The following is an 18221-nucleotide window of genomic DNA, read 5'->3' as shown; positions in this document are numbered from 1 at the left end:
TGTCCATACAACATGTTGTCAAAGTTTGTCACAATGTTTTGTTGTTGTGTTGTTTTTAAGAAATCCGAGGACTCTACATTGCTCTTATTTACACTAAGTTTGTATCATTTGGAAAATCACCACACAATTTCAGAGACGCGATGTGCCTCTGTGGTCCATGACACGGCATAAGTCAAGTTGGCGAATATTTAATTTTACTCGTCTTAATTCAAATCATGATCTTACTGGTAGCTATGATCTATTACACGTATAAGATCATTTTTACTTGTAACTCCCAAACTATCCTTAATCAGTGTGGAAACACACAGGGTGAAACCCTTTACTGAGAATATACTATCGGTTATTGACTCAAAATATATGTAGAAGTTTAAATCCGGTGTTTAAAATCTGTCTGGTGGCCGTATGAATAGACTTTGGGGAGAGCTGATGATACTATAGCAGGAAGCATGCCCTTTGACCTCCTTGATTTTGGAGACTTTTTGGTTAAAGACCCTACAAGTTAGTTCTCCCAAAAGAATTTCTCCCATCTAGCGGTGAAATTGTATTTTGCATTTTAACGAATAGTGCTCTCTAGCGCTTCGCTTTTCAAATGCGTGTTGCAACTGCGGTAGCCGTTATGTGCCAAGAAGCTATGACAACATGTCTTCCAATAGCACATCATCGAGTTTAACTATACATGTTCTACTGTTATGCTGCCTATATAATGATTTACACAACCAAGCAATGAAAAAAGCTTGTCATTTTGACTTACCTGTCGAGAAGAAAGCAGGCAACTTCCCTTTCAAAGTCTTTCTCCTTCATTAGCTCTTTCCACCTGGGAAAAGCTATCCCGATATTTATTTACATCCCGATATTTTAAAATTTTAAAATTTTCCGGGGTAGTGACAAGCGCCTTTCACTGATCTCCTTGTCCACTTTAGCCGGTCTCAGGCAGCCGGCTCTGAACGAACACGCGTTGATGAAACGTGTTGAGGTAGGCTACTGCTTTTTGTCCCTCTCTGCCATTATAGTTTTTCAAGATGGCGGAATGACATGGAAGCTTCCATGGACTTACTCGTCCCATGTAAATAAAGATAAGAAATGTTTCGCTTACAAGGATAAGTCAGATCATTGGCAGAGGTCATTTTACACCCATGAGGACATATTTATGAATAAAGACAATGATTTTAGCTAATAAAATAAAACATTTTCAACCGAGTGAATCTGCACATGAGAGGCCTTCAGAAGTCATAACTTCAGGGGTAGGTCAGTTGGCCAAAACACTGCATGTGTAAAAATCAAATACTGTATTACACTTTTCAAAGTTACAATAAAAAGACCTGTTGTGTTCTGACACAAGGCCATTAACTCGTTCTTTTTGCTTTATAAATGTATTTTGCTTATTTCTACAAATATCAACCTGATAAATATGGACTGAATACACGATTAAACAAGATAATTTTTAAGAAAAAAAAAGAAAAAACAGTGTTTTAAAATTCAACTAAACCATGATACCAGATGATTTTCGGCATAGTTTCAGGCATAGTGCAATGTTCGAGAAATCTAATATCGGTGTAATCTTTGCGAGATCTCACTCACAATGCACAACTTTGTGTTGGCTGATCCAGACATAGCTTTACTAAAAGAAAATATTATGGAAGTCATTTTGAAACTGTTATGGGTTCATGTTGATTTAAAGTTTTTTGTTTGTTTGTTATTAACTAATACCTTTATCTTTTTAACTAACACTTTAACATCCAGCACAAAAGTAAAGAGATGTATGAGCTAAGGATGTTCTCTGACCCCAAATATACAGATAGGCTAGATATTCTCCTACTTAATATGTGTGTAAATATTTGTGCTTAAATCTTTGGGTGTATTTTTACACACCATAGTGATGCAAAGTTCCACATCCTATGGACTAACTTTCAAACATAATCTTATTCTTTATCTTTAAGATTCAAAAAAAACAAATCACTAAGAATTTGTGATACACAAAAGTTTCCAAATTGATGGTTTTATTACTCCGCTAGATTTAGTCATCTTGTTCAGACGACACTGGTTCACATTTTGTATGTTGGACTGTATGTGTTTTAGGTGTAGATGTTTCTTTGAGAGCCGTTAACATTCAGTGTTTATAGAAATAAACGACGATTAAGAATTTAAGTGATAGTCTTTCTGTTTGAGAACTACATTGATACTTTGTTTAGGGCAACTTTCCCTCTATCTACGAATCACACAAAGTATGAGTAACAAAGTTACACTTAGACTATTGCACCGAGAGATGCATATTCATCAAAACTTGAAGCTGTTAAACAAAGTTCCACACTTTGGTGAAACCTGCAGATAAAATTGCACCAAAAGTAAATTCTAATTCTAATTCTTCATCATCATGAGCCATTTAAAACAAACATAGAAAAGCCACTATAGTGATCAGTTTTTGAATGTCTGTAATTGACATTTTGTTTCTTTTGGTTTTTGTACAGTTTGCAAAAGTACATAGTCTCAGAGCGTGGTCAAACATGTTCATATAGGAATGTATGAAAAACATGAAAAACAAAAAATATACTCATACATAACATACACAAATCATTTCTTAACTAAGCAACTGTTTCTTAAATGATCAGATGTTAACATCACCATATATTGTTTTTCCTACCATGATTGTAGTAACTATTGTCCCACCATTCTTCTGGTCAATTGTTAAGTTAACCTGATTAGGGTTCTGAAGGAATGGCTGTCCGAATGATGTAGAATTAATATTATTATGCTGTCGTTGTGGAAGGTTGTTGGGCTGTTGATTTGCCATGTTTCCAGAATGTGTTTGAACGCTCAGCATTTGCACGTCACCATCTGTTAATAAAAATTAACAATTAAATACACAACCAAAACCATGTAAACACTATAGTAAAGCTTATTGAAGATTGAGAAACATATTGACTACTAACAAAGTAAATTATAAATCTTTTCCTACGTTTGATAATCTTTTTTCTGATTTTTTTCACTATGGACTTGATCCTTTTTAATGCTGTTTTCTCTCCATATTTATTCTGTAGTTCCTCTACTGTGTCTTCCAACCTCCCTGTTGTTCTTCTCCAGCTGTGTTAACCAAAGACAAACAGTTAGAAGAATAAAATGTATGTACAATAGCAAAAATAAAGTTGGTCATTAGTTGTTAGGGTCAGATACACCTGCAGACACATTCATACACAGGAGCCGCTGAGAGCGAGTTCTAGCTGATAACGGTCATAAAGTGCGAGATAAGGTGCAAGTAGCTAAACTAAACATTTCATATTTGACACAAATGTTTTGAGAAATGTTAAACAACGACAAAAATAATCAAGGCAAACTAATCAACTTTTTTCTAATTTCACCATTTTGAACTTAAAATAGGCCTATATAATACATATGATTTAATGTGAGAGGAGATGAAACAAATAACAGCCTTTTTCATCATATTAGGCATAAGATTAATAATGAATGTGTACATATTGTGAATTAATTTAATAAACATATTTACCTAACATCCATAGCCTTCAGTAAATTAAGGCTAGACAAAGTTGGCTTAAAAAAAGGCCTAAAAGTGTGGGGCTCAAAAATAAGTGTCATTTGGAACTCTTTTATAGTTATTTTTTATCAAAAAATATGTTGATAATGATTAAAAAGAGAGCGTCTGGTGCTCAGAAATACATTCTACAATGCTATATGTGTCTTCATTAAATGTCTATTTTTATTCTATTCTTTAATCCACACATAAAATAGGTTTTTATACCTGCTCAAGTACTTCTTGATGAGTTTCTTCTGTATTAAACAGCGAATCTTCTCAGTCAGATCGTCGCAAGATCTCAGGAATCCTCTCACACTGCTCGTGTTCACGCGCTCCATCGCTGCACTTCCGTCATATGCATATGCCTTTAATCCTATACAGCTGTTTAATAATAATAATAATAACTTTAATTTATATAGTGTCTTTCACAGAACCCAAGGACGCTTAACAAACAACAAGAGAAGGGGGATAAAGAAGAGAGAGGTGTGAAGTCAGGGGAGCTAAAGCCCATAGGCCTCAGTGAAGAGGTGTGTTTTAAGCGATGACGACATCCCTATTCAGCCCCTCCAGCGGGGCGGGGTGAGCTCTGTCAGTTGTCCTGATAAATATTTCAGGACATCGCACGCTCTAGCTCTAGTCTAGCTCTACTAGCCTCGGACTGCTGCGCTACTGCATCATCTCATTGATCAAAGCCCGCTTCAACATTCCGGTTTGCCTGAACCTGATGCAAACTACGCTTCTTCGACTCAAGCTTCTGACCCAAAACCACAAACTTCCGCACACAAACCCTGGACGACTGTGCCGCAAGGACTCACTCAGGAGATTCCAGGAACATTCCAGGAACGAAAAGCATCTTTCATCATCGAATAAGGGACTCTTCGAAAAGCATCTTTCATCATCGAATAGTATTCGAAAAGCTGAAAAAATGGCGACGCAAAAACGGATGGAGAACGAGTTCGCATTGAGTTCTGGCGATGTGGGGCACAAGTATCATCCGGCGTGTGAGTGCGCCACAGGCAAAGAGTGTCCTTTAAGAGCTTTGCTAGACTCTATGTTTAAAGATCATTTTAGAGGCCAAATGGTTGGCTTGATGCACAGGATCATCGATGCTGCGTGTGGTATGAAAAACGATTGTGCGCAGGATACCAAACGTGTGACAAATCTCAAAAATGAAATGGATGTCGTAAGAGGCCTGACAAAGTCATGGACTGATGTAACACCCATGTTTTTTAACGGCAAAGAGTCGAACGGCGTAATCCTCAGAAAAGTTCTGGATGTGTTGCGTGCATGTTGTGACAAATTCGAAATCACAGAGATACTCGCTATATGGACATTTGTAACGGATCTCTGTGTGTCACTGGTGTCAAAATTTGCAAAAACTGACGTTGGTGAATTAGTTGAAAGTCTGGTCAACTATACCCTAGAGCAAGACATGATAGCCTGCAGAGATTTTCTATTCTGGTTAGACCATCTGTAAATGTCATTATTGTTTTACTTTATGTACGTAATGCCGATCTATCATTTTCTTCACTACTTCAATGTATACTCCAAAGTATAATGTTGAAATAAAAATTTCTGAATGAAAAAAATGTCTGAGCTCATAAAAATAGTATTATAATAGTATAATTAATAATAATAATAATATTTAGAATAATATTTAGAATCATTTAATATTTCAATATTTGTTTTCTGCATTTGATTTACTGTATTCCCGAGGTGGCAACCATTTCCAAGATGTGAATACCTGAAATTGTGTGGTGATTTTTCAAATGATACAACTAATTTGCCCGCTTATATGTTCTGTCATGGACGACTAGACACTAGTCATGGGATGTCCAGCAGAGACAAGGGCTTGAGTGGACACGCCCTGTGGTCACATTTTTACCCGCCACCGCAAACCTCCTGTCGTCCTCCTACTCTGCCTTTTCATCCACTTCGCAACGTAGCCATCCTACAGCTTTCCGCCCCTGCGACAGCCGTAACATCGACCACCACGGCATCCATTTCAGGCCAAATGGAGGAGCAGGTGGGTTACTTAAACACGGCATTCAGCAACCTGGCCCTCTCCATTCCCATTTCCTCCCGTGGAGTTGAGGATATGTCTCACCAGCGACCTCCAACTTGTCACAATCCTGGCATGCGTCGGGAACAGGAACGCCTTGACACCTTTCAGAATTGGACTCTTGCTACAGTAACTCCAGCTGAGCTTGCCAAAAGTGGTTTCTACTACCTTGGCCAGGGCGACAGAGTGGCTTGCTTCAGTTGTGGAGGCCAGCTTAGCAACTGGGAACCGGGAGATCGTGCAGTATCAGAACACCAGAGGCATTACCCCCACTGCCGCTTCGTTCGAGGTGACCATGCAGATAATGTACCTTTATCTGGTGGCGGCCTTTCCAATGTATCTAACTCGGCAATGCAACAGTGTGAAGAAAGGTTGCTCACATTTGTCAACTGGCCCTCAAGAATAGCTGTTCGACCAGACCAATTGGCTAAGGCTGGTTTTTACTATGTTGGTCGTAATGATGACGTGAAGTGCTTTTGTTGTGATGGTGGACTCAGATGTTGGGAGTCTGGTGATGATCCATGGGTAGAACATGCTAAGTGGTTTCCAAGATGTGAATACCTGCTGCAAGAAAAGGGCCAAGAGTTTGTTCATCAGATTCAAGCAAGATTTCCAAGACTATTTGAACAGCTATTGACTAATAGAGACAGCAACTCGAGAGAATTTGTGAGAGAACAAGAGAACAATCCTGTGGTGAAGCAAACCGTTCAAAGCAAAATCCTCGCAAGTGGAGAAAATTACGAAACCGTTCAAGAGTTGGTGTCTGATTTACTAAGTGCAGAAGATGAGAAGAGAGAGGAGGAGCGAGAAAGTAAGTTTCTTACTTTTCTTAACAAACATCATCTTGCCATGTCACAGAACCTAAAAAGTGTGCAGAGCTTAATGGACCATCTTCTAGAGGAGAACGTCATCTCAAAGAAAGAGTATGGCATTATTCGTAACTGCACTACAGTCAAGCATCAGACAGGGCAGCTCATTGAGTTAGTCCTGTCGAAAGGAAATGCAGCAGCGGAGGTCTTCCGCAACTGGATCAAGAAGAATGATGTCTGCCTGCTGAGAGAACTGATGGCCCAGACAAATGAAGCTGCATCACCGAGTCAAGATCTTTCAGACTTGTCTATGGAGGAACAGTTAAGAAGACTTCAAGAGGAGCGCACATGCAAAGTTTGCATGGATAAGGAAGTGAACATTGTCTTCATCCCTTGTGGTCACCTAGTTGTGTGCAAAGAATGTGCGTCTTCTCTGCGCAAGTGCCCCATATGTAGAGGCTTAGTCAAAGGCACTGTCCGTACTTTCCTTTCATAAAGTTTTCCTATCATTTGGATTTGCAAATTTACATTTAACTTGATGAATAAAAACAATGATACAACAAGTCATGCCGCCAGAGAGAAGTTTATTATTTTCACTCAATCCAGTTACAAAATCTGATTAAACATATGCACGGGTGAATTGTTCACCATAAGTTCTGTAACAAACATTTAGAAAGTAGTTAGGATCTATTTCATTTTGCACATGATTTAAGTTAATTTTACCAACTATGATGTTAAAGTTCATAGACCTTTAGCGCATTGAGTTAAAATTAAAATCAATATCGCATTAAACACATCATTACCGTGTTTAATAACTTCAATAGTTATCAAGCACCAGCTGATTTAAGTTTTTCTTCAAACAAAAGTAATTTTCTGATAAATCATCGTACACCTACATGTGTTTTGTTGTATGCATAGATTTTGAGGGTCCTTGTCTTTGTTTCGCGGTATTTTTAAAAACATAGAACCAGAGAACAGAGAACCTTGTGCGGGATTCTATAACCGCATAAAGGTTAAAATATAAATTTTAGCGCTATTTAAAAACTAGGACGGTATAATAATAAAATGTAAATGTCTCACGTGAAGATGATGGTTTAAACCATCATTTTATCACATCAAGCCAATTCATGCGAACACTGTCGTATATGAACAAAGAGAAGACCTAGAGTTCACTAACATTACAGCTAACTATAGGAAACACATATCCGGGGGAAAGTGTAAAGAAAGCGCCATACAAAACATTACAATCACACCCGGCAATACGATAAGTGTTACGCTAGTGATGTTAGAAATGAAACCTTGGTAAACTATTTCAAAACAGGGTGTTTCAGAAGAAATGCAAACAAAATATTTTAAACAAAGTCTTGTTTCAGAGTCGGTATGCTCCGGTGAAAACTTTGTGACTTGTGTGAAATTTGATGAGGCCGAGAACAATAGCGCTGTTAAACATGCGGTTCAATATAAACAAGAATCCGACTCTAATGCGACTGTGCTTGTTTCACATAACTGTTGATTGTTAGATATAATAGTTAGATGATTTATCTAACCATTGCAATTGACGATATGTTAAAACATTTGGCATTATGCTGAATAAAAAGAAGATCAACTATTAAGACATAAAACACAACGTCTGTTTTCAGGATCGAGCCTAAAAGACAGATGCCTAAAACTCAAAGTATTGGTGTGGACAGGATAAAAAATGAATCAACCCTCTTTTCATGTAAAAATACCACATATCAACTGTGATTCATTAGCTTAACTGTTGTTTTGTCACAAAAACAAAATAACTGTGTAATAATAACAAAATAAGTGTAATAGACGAGTTTGAAATGTAATAGGTAACAGAAAAAAAACAGCAATACTCATCTTTCACGTCGATGTTTCGTTGACATAGCAGAAAGATGTTCTAAAATAAATATGATTTGTTTAGTCTTAAACACTCTCATACTAGAAGGACCGTCATTCAATTATCTTTATACAATATTTGTTCATGTTTTTCATACATTCCTATATGAACATGTTTGACCACGCTCTGAGACTATGTACTTTTTGCGAACTGTACAAAAAGAAAAAGAAACAAAATGTCAATTACAGACATTCAAAAACTAAAACTGATCACTATAGTGGCTTTTCTATGTTTGTTTTAAATGGCTCATGATGATGAAGAATTAGAATTAGAATTTACTTTTGGTGCAATTTTATCTGCAGGTTTCACCAAAGTGTGGAACTTTGTTTAACAGCTTCAAGTTTTGATGAATATGCATCTCTCGGTGCAATAGTCTAAGTGTAACTTTGTTACTCATACTTTGTGTGATTCGTAGATAGAGGGAAAGTTGCCCTAAACAAAGTATCAATGTAGTTCTCAAACAGAAAGACTATCACTTAAATTCTTAATCGTCGTTTATTTCTATAAACACTGAATGTTAACGGCTCTCAAAGAAACATCTACACCTAAAACACATACAGTCCAACATACAAAATGTGAACCAGTGTCGTCTGAACAAGATGACTAAATCTAGCGGAGTAATAAAACCATCAATTTGGAAACTTTTGTGTATCACAAATTCTTAGTGATTTGTTTTTTTTGAATCTTAAAGATAAAGAATAAGATTATGTTTGAAAGTTAGTCCATAGGATGTGGAACTTTGCATCACTATGGTGTGTAAAAATACACCCAAAGATTTAAGCACAAATATTTACACACATATTAAGTAGGAGAATATCTAGCCTATCTGTATATTTGGGGTCAGAGAACATCCTTAGCTCATACATCTCTTTACTTTTGTGCTGGATGTTAAAGTGTTAGTTAAAAAGATAAAGGTATTAGTTAATAACAAACAAACAAAAAACTTTAAATCAACATGAACCCATAACAGTTTCAAAATGACTTCCATAATATTTTCTTTTAGTAAAGCTATGTCTGGATCAGCCAACACAAAGTTGTGCATTGTGAGTGAGATCTCGCAAAGATTACACCGATATTAGATTTCTCGAACATTGCACTATGCCTGAAACTATGCCGAAAATCATCTGGTATCATGGTTTAGTTGAATTTTAAAACACTGTTTTTTCTTTTTTTTTCTTAAAAATTATCTTGTTTAATCGTGTATTCAGTCCATATTTATCAGGTTGATATTTGTAGAAATAAGCAAAATACATTTATAAAGCAAAAAGAACGAGTTAATGGCCTTGTGTCAGAACACAACAGGTCTTTTTATTGTAACTTTGAAAAGTGTAATACAGTATTTGATTTTTACACATGCAGTGTTTTGGCCAACTGACCTACCCCTGAAGTTATGACTTCTGAAGGCCTCTCATGTGCAGATTCACTCGGTTGAAAATGTTTTATTTTATTAGCTAAAATCATTGTCTTTATTCATAAATATGTCCTCATGGGTGTAAAATGACCTCTGCCAATGATCTGACTTATCCTTGTAAGCGAAACATTTCTTATCTTTATTTACATGGGACGGGTAAGTCCATGGAAGCTTCCATGTCATTCCGCCATCTTGAAAAACTATAATGGCAGAGAGGGACAAAAAGCAGTAGCCTACCTCAACACGTTTCATCAACGCGTGTTCGTTCAGAGCCGGCTGCCTGAGACCGGCTAAAGTGGACAAGGAGATCAGTGAAAGGCGCTTGTCACTACCCCGGAAAATTTTAAAATTTTAAAATATCGGGATGTAAATAAATATCGGGATAGCTTTTCCCAGGTGGAAAGAGCTAATGAAGGAGAAAGACTTTGAAAGGGAAGTTGCCTGCTTTCTTCTCGACAGGTAAGTCAAAATGACAAGCTTTTTTCATTGCTTGGTTGTGTAAATCATTATATAGGCAGCATAACAGTAGAACATGTATAGTTAAACTCGATGATGTGCTATTGGAAGACATGTTGTCATAGCTTCTTGGCACATAACGGCTACCGCAGTTGCAACACGCATTTGAAAAGCGAAGCGCTAGAGAGCACTATTCGTTAAAATGCAAAATACAATTTCACCGCTAGATGGGAGAAATTCTTTTGGGAGAACTAACTTGTAGGGTCTTTAACCAAAAAGTCTCCAAAATCAAGGAGGTCAAAGGGCATGCTTCCTGCTATAGTATCATCAGCTCTCCCCAAAGTCTATTCATACGGCCACCAGACAGATTTTAAACACCGGATTTAAACTTCTACATATATTTTGAGTCAATAACCGATAGTATATTCTCAGTAAAGGGTTTCACCCTGTGTGTTTCCACACTGATTAAGGATAGTTTGGGAGTTACAAGTAAAAATGATCTTATACGTGTAATAGATCATAGCTACCAGTAAGATCATGATTTGAATTAAGACGAGTAAAATTAAATATTCGCCAACTTGACTTATGCCGTGTCATGGACCACAGAGGCACATCGCGTCTCTGAAATTGTGTGGTGATTTTCCAAATGATACAAACTTAGTGTAAATAAGAGCAATGTAGAGTCCTCGGATTTCTTAAAAACAACACAACAACAAAACATTGTGACAAACTTTGACAACATGTTGTATGGACAAAAGATCTAAGATCTAAGACGCCTAAGCATACTTTTTTGCTTTATTTATTTCATTTTTGAAAAATGTACAAATGTAGTTTTCTGTGATGGTCATGTTTAGGTGTACATGATCGAATATGCAGTTACGGTACAAAAATCATTATGGCTATGGAAAGCCCCCACCATAAAAATTTAAACCCCAGCATGGACAAAAAATGCTGATTGAATCTTTTCATATAAATGAGATTTAAGACGACTAAGTACAGTTTTTCAACCATCTAAAGATTTTGAACAGACATTGTTTAATAACAATTATACTTTAGGGTCACCGTTTCATTACAGTATACAAAATCATTACAGTAATCTTCTAAAAGATAAATAGAAGATATGAATGTATTCAAACTTTAAAGATTTTTTTAAGAAAGAAAGTTAAGAACTTTAAACTTAAGACTAAAACAGCCTTTTAATTTTAAAAGATCATATTTAAACTTTTACGATTATGCTTTGAAATAAATTTAGTGTGAACAAAACTTTGGCTCTGGAAAGGCGTTAGCAGACTAACATTACATACGCTGTGACATGATGCACATAGAGATTAGTTCATTTTTTAGAACCGTGTGTGTGCAATACAGCTTAGAAATGATATTAAATTATTTTATAGTTTTCTGTGATGGTCGTGTTTAGGTGTACATGATCGAATATGCGGTTACGGTACAAAAATCATCATGGCTATGGAAAGCCATCAAAATTGAAACTCCACACTCCAAATTATGATTGAATCTTTTCATATAAATGAGATTTAAGACGACTAAGTACAGTTTTTGAACAGACATTGTTTAATTACCGTTACATAAAATCATTACAGTAATCTTCTAAAAGATAAATAGAAGATATGAATGTATTCAAACTTTAAAGATTTTATTTAAACAGTCTTTTGTTTTTAAAAGATATCATTTAAACTTTTAAGATTATACTTCTCATAAATAAACTCAGCACCTGATATCCTGATCGCTGAATTTGTGTGACTCTCTGACACACACACACACACACACCCACACACACACACACCCTTTGGCTGGTGCTTTTTGAAAGCTCCGCAGGTCAAACGCTGGTGTAAAGAGAGGCCAGAGGGCCCTGATTTCTAAACATGTAAGATGATTTTTTATTTTCGTGAACCCGTTTCATACATTGCGTTGTTTCATGAGCTGTATGTTTTTTCTTCAACTCTCTAAACATTTAACTGATTGTTTCATAACATGTAGGCCTATGTTTTTTCTTCAACTCTATAAACATTTAACTCATTGCATTTTTTTTTTTTGTGAATCCATTTTATTTAAACTGGATAGTTCTACATTTATTTCAACTTTTTGTGTGAGGTTTTAGTAAGATCTTTATTTATATTCTTTTAAAGAACAGAATGTTTTAAGTAAGATGATTTTTTATTCTTTTGTTTATCTAAAACTGAAAGAATTGGTTTCAGTAAGATGTTATTTTATATTATTGTATATTATATTATTTGTGTGAAATATACATTATTTTATAAAATCTCTGTTTCTCACTATCACTGTGCTCTGGAATGTGGAGGAGCAGAAGGAGGGGGATGTCAGAATGCGGAGGGCGCGCGCACCACTCAGGCCGGGGCTGTGCTGGAGAGGCGCTTCAGTAAACACTCTGTGATCTTTTGTGACTCCATTTTATTTAAACTTTTTGAGTGAGGTTTTAGTAAGATCTTTATTTTATATTATTTATATTCTTTTAAAAGAACTGAATGGCTTTTCAACATTTGTGTGAGATAAACTTCCATAGTTTTTTCAACCTTAGTTAAATTAGCATGAGAACAGTACGTTTTTTCAACTTTAGTTTAATTGGCACGATAATTATTTTAAAGGATAGAATGTTTTTTTGTATGAAATTGTTTAATCACAGTGTCTGAACAGTACGTTTCAGATATCAGAGCTCAAATGCAAAGGGTGGCAGGGGGAATCCCGTGACACACACACACACACAGAGAGAGAGAGAGACACGAGCGCTTCTTATGTTTTGAGACGGTGCTTTGAGAGACTCATTGCAATTTTTTGTGACTCTCATTTTATTTAAACTTTTGGTGTGAGGTTTTAGTAAGATCTTTATTTTATAATCATTTATATTCTTTTAAAAGAACTGAATGGCTTTTCAACGTTTGTGTGAGATAAACTTCCACAGTTTATCCTAATCAGTTTTCACATTACAGCCCAGATGCGTTCAGGAATAGGAGGATCCTGTGATACCAGCTTCAAAAACACACGCACACACAGACTAACTGTCATGTTCAAAAGGCTTCAACTTTCTGTTAGATACCATGTCATATTGTTATAACACTTTCTGTCCATATCAAAAGGCATCAAACTAGCTGTCATAGCCATGATGTAATTATTAAAACACTTTCTGTCAATATCAAAAGGCATCAATAGGCATCAAACAATCAGACTTTCTGTCAGATATCATGACATAATTATTTAATCACAGTGTCTTCAAAACCTTCTGTCCATATCAAAAGGCATCAAAAGACTTCAAAACCCGAAACTAACGGTCAACCTGTCAATCAAAAGTCATACTAACTGTCAACCTGTCAATCAAAAATCAAAACTAGCTGTCAACCTATCAATCAAAAATCAAAACTAGCTGTCAAAAGCCCTTTGTTCTCTTTGATTCCTTTGATCCTATGCCAAAAGGGGCGGGCACCTGTCACCGGAAGGGCGGGACATGTCACCGGAAGGGGCGGGGCATGTCACCGGAAGGGGCGGGGCACCTGTCAATCAATCATTTTTTGACAGGTGGTCCAGGATATCAACTACTTACATAAGTTTTAACTTTTGGGGTTAAATATTTTTTCTTCCATGGAAGTTAAATTGTTCTTTTTTACTATCTGACTCATATTGTCCGGGGTTAGGAAAATCGCGGACAATCTGATATCTCGGACTAATATCTCGGCCATTTCTAAATGGGAACTTTTTAAATACGAATGTAGAAAATTTTCTATAAAATTTGGAAAGAATAGAGTGAGGAAAGAATAGAAATAAGGAAATTGCAGAGTTGATTAGAAAGATGAGTGAGATTTTAAGGAATCCTAACCCGGGAGAGGATGACAAGGAATCTCTTTATTCTTTACAAAGCAGTCTGGATGATTTATTTTTAGAGAAAGCAAGGGGCGCATTCATTAGATCAAGAGCAAAATGGCTTGAGTTTGGCGAAAAAAAACTCTGCTTATTTTTTCAACCTAGAGAAAAAGTAATAAGAGGATCTCCTCTCTATATTAATGATACATTATCTAATGACCCCTCTGCGATCTCTTCTCATGTTTTACATTTTTTTATCAAAATCTATACACCTCTTCTTTTGATCTTAATGCTTCATCCTTGTTTTTCCATAAGATTGACTCGATTCCTAAAATTAATGACCAGAATAGAGAACTTTGTGGGTATCGCTAAAGCGTGTAATACACACGCTGGTCCACTAGCGGATGCGTGTCAATGCCTGCGTCCCAATGTGCATACTATCCATCCTAAATGGTGACATTAGTAATTGTCAATACTATTTAGGGCAGATAGAGTGGATAGTATGCACATTGGGACGCAGGGAATGTCACGCTTTGCCTCCTCTGGGCGTGAAAATGACACGCATGAATGAAGGTTGAGTACCAGCAGGGGGCGATGATTTCCTCAATGCCAACAACTCCCCACGGACCAAAGAGAGAAGTGATATATTGCATTCTCCAAAATTCCCGCGTCAGGTCGGTCAAAGTCATACATTTTTGTTATGGTTCTGTAATTTAAGAAATCCTAACCTTGCTGTAGCCTAACGTTATATTTGTGTGTGTGTGTGTGTGTGTGTGTGTGTGTACTGTGGAGCTGTTTAATCTATGGTGCTGTTAACGTTACCGTGGTCAATAACGTTAATGGACATTGATATTAATTGGCTAACGTTAATTAATTAATCACAGAAAGCTTCAATGACTGCATATTATGTTACATTAACATTATAAAAAGTTGTTATGGTCGATGGGAAGTAACTTTAGATCAACCCCGCTGCTTGTTGATGATGATGATGATGATGATGATAATATATGCGCGAATTTCGATCCTGAAATATCGATAGGCCTAAACGTTACTGATGTTGTATCTATTCTAAATGATCTATCCACACATAAAAAATATCGATCCTAAGGTGTTTTTTTTAAAACCAGTAATTTTATTTATTTAGCACGAATTTATTTTATTCATAAAGTATGCATTAAATTGATTAAACGTGACAGTAAAGGCTTTTACATTTGTAGAATATATTATATATATATTTCATGTAAATGCTGTCCTAATAATTATGATGCTGAAAATTTAGCTTTGATCACAGGAATAAATTACATTTTAACATATTCAAGTGGAAACCAGATCACCCGTTTTAAATGGCAGTAATATTTCACAATATTTGTTTTTACAAAGATTTACTGTATTTTTGATCAAATAAATGCAGCCTTGGTAAGCAGATTAGACTTCTTTCAACATTAAACATCTTACCGACCCCAAACTTTTGAAAAGTAGCGCACATGTAACATTTTCTATAATTATGCTAGTTTGTGTAATTAAATTTATTTGGATTGATCGTTAAAGTTCAAATGGATTGTGTTATGTTCTGTAATTGTTGTTAATAAATCTGTCAGAAGAAAATGTGCAAAAGGTTTACCTATTGGGGTACAACAGTGGCAGTCCTTTAAAAATTAACAATGGTTTTACTACGGTAACCATACAAACAACTAATTACAGGTGCATCGAGAGCACAAATCACAAATTATTTTAGAGGTCATGAAAATGTATTCATATTTAGCATATTAATGATCCATTGACCACCTCATATATCTTACACACTCTCTCTGTTTCTAATTCTCTCTCTCTCTCTCTATCTCCATTTCTTTCTACTAAAGCTTCACTGTCTTCAAGTAAGTATTGTTACTCTATTCTTTATTTTTCTTTTACCTTACTCTCTCTCTCACTGTCCAAAAGAAATGTAGTTTTTAATTTGCAAAAGGTTTACCTATTGGGGTACAACACTGGCAGCCCTTTAAAAAAAATTAACAATGGTTTTACTACGGTAACCATACACATGACTAATTACAGGCGCATCGAGAGCACAAATCACAAACTATTTTAGAGGTCATGAAAATGTATTCACCTCATATATCAACCCAAAGTGCATGCTTTTAAAAGTAAAAAGTATCGGTATCAGCGTTATTGAACCCTTTATTTACTTGGTATCGGATCAATACCAAATTTTGCAGTATCCAGTGTAGTCTACTTCCTGTTCTGTGGTGTGATCTCCACTATCTCTTTCTCATATCTTATGCAGTCCTACAACAAGCTGTCGTTAATAACATTGTCTTCCTCTCTTCCAGAAGCCTGGTGTCTTCAAGTAAGTATTGCTTTTTATTTATTTAAGTTATATATGTTTTGTTTGTGTGAAAGAAGTACTTCTCAAAATCTTTTTGTGTCTTTGTCACTCTCTCCTGCTTACTCCATCTATGATAGAAATGCCAGGCCAAGGGTCAGCAAGGTGAAATTGTATGGTTTGCCATACAGAAATGAATGTGGCCTGCAAAACTTGCAACACATGCCAGGAAGAACAGTATGAAGGTAAATCAGTAGCAAAACTCGAGAGCACGTAAAAGTGAATTTGAGAACTTGTACAATAAATATCCGTACTTGTACATGAACATTTACACTCACAGCTCCAATGTGAAAACCTGTAAAATAAAAATCTGAAGTTGAATGTTGAAATTTGCACTCGCATACAATAGTCACAAACCTGTATTCTGAATCTGAAGCTGCAGACAAGTAGACACAAATGTGTAAAATGCCATTCACAGAAATACAACGACGATTTCGCGCCTTGACTTTTGCTACTCTTTTCGCGATATATCAGGTGCAAAACTAACTTGTGCACTTGAAACTCAGAGGCGGTGAGAGAGAGAAAGGGGGCGGGAGCTGGGGTGTTCAAAGGAGCCGTTTTATTGGTTGGCAGCTAGCCAATGAAATGGGACTTCGATGTGTGCACTGAAACGTTAACATGGCTTAATGCATTAGACTGATATTAAAAGAAATAAACGATATTATCAAACTCAGTAAACACAATGCTTATAATGCATACTACAGAAAAGCAGATGAGCACAGAATATGACGAAAGAAAGTGTGTTCAGTGCAAATAAACTTGCTACCTGTGTTTTATTAATAATTTAACGAATTATGTGTTTTTTTTTTTTTTTTTTTGTTTTTATAACTGTTGGTCCATTAAGCCTTAAGCGTTTTCTTGGTTTTCATACTAAAGAAAAGCAGATGAGCACAGAATATGAACACAACGCGTTTAACTGAGACAGTGGTATTAAAAGACCAAACTCAGGAAACACCATACAAATAAAGCAAAGCAATTGAGCTCTGAATATGGATGCAACGAGTTTAATTGTACGTTTTCCTCCCATAGAAAACCAAGAAAACGCTTAATAAGACTTAATGGACCAACAGTTATAAAATAAATAAACCCCCCCCCCCAAAAAAACCCCACATAATTCGTTAAATTATTAATAAAACACAGGCAGCAAGTTTATTTGCACTGAACACACATTTTCTTTCTTTCGTCATATTCTGTGCTCATCTGCTTTTCTGTAGTATGCATTATAAGCATCGTGTTTACTGCGTTTGATAATATCGTTTATTTCTTTTAATATCAGTCTAATGCATTTCAGTGCACACGGGTTTCGTGACATCATCGAAGTCCCATTTCATTGGCTAGCTGCCAACCAATAAAACGGCTCCTTTGACCCCCCCTCCTCCCGCCCCCTTTCTCTCTCACCGCCTCTCAGTTTCAAGTGCACAAGTTAGTTTTGCACCTGATATATCGCGAAAAGAGTAGCAAAAGTCAAGGCGCGAAATTTGAAATTGCAGTGACAGATTTGAGAAGTTGCAAATGCCTATTTGAGGTAGTACCGCGAATGTGAACGTAAGATTAAACGTAAAATATATATTACAAGTTTGTGTCTGTCGTTGTATTTCTGTGAATGGCATTTTACACATTTGTGTCTACTTGTCTGCAGCTTCAAATTCAGAATACAGGTTTGTGACTATTGTATGCGAGTGCAAATTTCAACATTCAACTTCAGATTTTTATTTTACAGGTTTTCACATTGGAGCTGTGAGTGTGAGTGTAAATGTTCATGTACAAGTATGAATATTTATTGTACAAGTTCTCAAATTCACATTTACGTGCTCTCGAGTTTTGCTACTGATTTACCTTCATA

General features: G+C 36.1%; 1 pseudogene across 1 annotated transcript; it reads left to right on the top strand.

Moving 5' to 3' along the window:
• Positions 1-4451: 4451 nt before the first annotated feature.
• On the top strand, positions 4452-6893 carry LOC311298846 (putative inhibitor of apoptosis; annotated as a pseudogene). The gene is made up of 2 exons: positions 4452-4709; positions 5369-6893. The product of its transcript is annotated as a putative inhibitor of apoptosis (transcript).
• Positions 6894-18221: the final 11328 nt, after the last annotated feature.

This window comes from Rutilus rutilus (assembly GCF_951802725.1).
Source record: "Rutilus rutilus genome assembly, chromosome: 1".
NCBI lineage: Eukaryota > Metazoa > Chordata > Actinopteri > Cypriniformes > Leuciscidae > Rutilus > Rutilus rutilus.
This window is presented reverse-complemented; position numbering and strand designations above follow the sequence as displayed.